Source organism: Sorghum bicolor, chromosome 4 (genome assembly GCF_000003195.3).
Source record: "Sorghum bicolor cultivar BTx623 chromosome 4, Sorghum_bicolor_NCBIv3, whole genome shotgun sequence".
Classification (NCBI taxonomy): domain Eukaryota; kingdom Viridiplantae; phylum Streptophyta; class Magnoliopsida; order Poales; family Poaceae; genus Sorghum; species Sorghum bicolor.
The window spans coordinates 33840566-33843839 of record NC_012873.2 but is presented as its reverse complement, the minus strand read 5'-3'; positions in this window follow the sequence as shown (position 1 = coordinate 33843839).

The following is a 3274-nucleotide window of genomic DNA, read 5'->3' as shown; positions in this document are numbered from 1 at the left end:
TACACACCTATGCCTTATGGCCAAAGGTGACCGGAAGGTACAAAGTGAGGATGAGAGTAGTGAAAGTGATAGTGAATATGAATCACCTTCTTATGATGAACTTGTAAAATTGCTAAACAAATATACAAAAGTCATAAGAAAAACTAGAAGTGAAAATGAAAAGCTTGAACTTGAAAATGATACACTTCTAGCAAAGCTTAACTCTAATGATGAGCTTAGAGAACAAAATGAGATCATGACCACTAAGCTCAAGGAGCTCAAACTCTCTCTAAAAGAGCTCAAAGAAAAACATGATAAACTTGAGAGTGTTCATGATGAGCTTATCACTAGATATAGAGCAATGAAAGAAGAACTAACAACTCTAAAAGCAAACTATGACAACCTTGAGATTGCTTATGAACTTGCAATTGATGAAACACATGTTGCTACTAACAATGTTGCTAAGCTTGATGTAGCCACATCTTGTGATGACTTACTTGTGGAGAGCACAAGCAAATGTGTTGAATGCAAGGGCAAGAAAGTGGTAGTGGCCGAGAGTTATGAGGACACTATCAAGCTCAAGAATGAAATTGTCATGCTCAAGAAAGAGTTGCAAGAACAAGTCAAGCACAAGACCAATGTGATTGAGTCAATTGATCAAGACAAGAAGCTTGCATATGAGAACAAGTTGCTCAAAGAAGAAAATCAATATCTCAAGCTTGGTTTGATGTATGACAAGCAAGAAGAAGATGAGACATTCATCTTGGATGAGTTAGCTAGCAACAATGACCCAATCATCAAGAAGCTAACTCAAGAGAACAACAAGCTCAAGAAAGAGAAGGAACACCTAACCATGGGGTTAGCAAAGTTCACAAAAGGGAAGGACCTTCAAAGTGAGCTTTTCATGAACACCGTCATGAAGATGGACAAGAGTGGGATTGGCTATAAGGCTCATCAAACAAAGCTCATCAAGTCTCTAGCCACTCATGATCAAGCAAGCAAGCCAAAGCCAAAAAGATGTTTTGAGTGTGGTCAAGAAGGACACTTTGCTCATGAGTGTAAGGCACCACTACCACCACCCTTGCCCAAGCATGCAAGACCATTTGCCTTCAATGCTCATTACATTGTAAGGAAAGACAAGTGTGGCAAGGTCAAGGTTAGCTTCATGGGGCCACCAAACAAGCAAAGGCCAAAGAAGATTTGGGTGCCAAAGCAACTAGTAGAGAAGGTCAAGGGCCCTAAGCAAATGTGGGTCCCTAAATCTCAAGCTTGATCTCTTGTGTGTAGGTGAACTACAAGACCGATGGATCACATTGGGTAATTGATAGTGGTTGCACTCAACACATGACCGGAGATCCCCGGATGTTCACCTCTCTTGATGAAGATGTTGACAACCAAGAGAAGATCACATTTGGTGACAATTCAAAAGGGAAAGTCAAGGGACTAGGAAAGGTTGCTATATCAAATGACAACTCCATCACCAATGTGCTCTATGTGCAATCTTTGAGTTTCAATTTGCTCTCGGTTGGACAATTATGTGACCTTGGATTTGAATGCCTATTCAAGAAGAAGGAAGTAATTGTGACCAAGGAAGATGACAATGAAGTGATATTCAAAGGCTTCCGGCACAACAACTTATATGTGGTTGACTTCTCATCTAATGAAGTTAATGTCAAGACTTGCTTATTCACCAAGACTTCACTTGGGTGGTTGTGGCATAGAAGGTTAGCACATGTTGGAATGGACACACTCAAGAAGTTGATGAAGAAAGAATTGATTAGAGGCTTGAAGGATGTGACATTTGAAAAGGACAAGCTTTGTAGTGCATGTCAAGCGGGCAAACAAGTTGCAAACACTCATCCAACCAAAGCCTATCTCTCTACTTCAAGAGTGCTTGAGCTACTTTACATGGATTTGTTTGGACCAACCACATACGCTAGTCTTGGAGGCAACAAATATTGTTTGGTCATAGTTGATGATTTCTCCCGGTACACTTGGACATTCTTCTTGCAAGACAAGGCCGAAGTTGCATCAATATTCAAGAAGTTTGCAAAGAATGCCCAAAATCAATTTGATGTGAAGATCAAGAAAATTAGAAGTGACAACAGCAAAGAGTTTGACAACACCAACATTGAAGAATATTGTGATGAAGTGGGAATCAAGCATGAGTTCTCTTTAACTTACACACCACAACAAAATGGGGTTGTAGAAAGAAAGAACCGGACATTGATCACCTTGGCAAGAACAATGCTAGATGAGTACAACACTTCGGAGAAGATGTGGGCCGAGGCAATCAATACGGCATGCTATGCTTCAAACCGGCTCTTTCCACACAAGTTCCTAGAGAAGACACCATATGAGTTGCTCAATGGGAAGAAGCCCGATGTCTCATTCTTTAGAGTGTTTGGGTGCAAGTGCTATATCTACAAGAAGCGCCAACATTTGGGAAAATTCCAAAGAAGATGTGACATTGGCTACTTGGTTGGCTATTCATCAAAGTCCAAAGCATATAGGGTCTTTAACCATGCCACAAACATGGTTGAAGAAACATTTGATGTTGAATTTGATGAAACTAATGGCTCCCAAGGAGCAAGTGATAATCATGATGATGTAGGTGGTGAACCATTGAGGGATGCCATGAAGAACATGCCGGTGGGAGACATCAAGCCTAAAGAAGATGATGATGATGTGCAAGTCATTGAGCCACCATCCACCTCACAAGGTCCACAAGATGAAGACAAGGATGTGAGAGATGCTCATGAAGACACTCAAGTCACTCATGAGCAAGCGGTGGCACAAGCACAAGATGTTGATGCTCCCCAACAAACCCCTCAAGTGGCACCAAGAAGAACATCACATCTCCTCCAAGATCACTCTCAAGATCTCATCATCGGGAGTCCATCACGTGGTGTAACTACTCGTTCTAGACATGCTTTATTTATTGAACATCACGCTTTTGTGTCTCTTGAAGATGAACCAAAGACTATAGAGGAAGCTCTTCGTGATGCGGATTGGATCATGGCCATGCAAGAGGAGTTGAACAACTTCTCTCGCAACCAAGTATGGACACTTGAAGAGCGACCCAAAGATGCAAGAGTGATTGGAACAAAGTGGGTCTTCCGGAACAAGAAGGATGATCAAGGCAAAGTGGTGCGCAACAAGGCAAGACTTGTGGCAAAAGGCTTTTCACAAGTGGAAGGTCTTGACTTCGGTGAAACCTTTGCACTGGTGGCAAGATTGAAGCAATCCGTATCCTACTTGCATATGCATCTAGTCATAACATCAAGTTATTTCA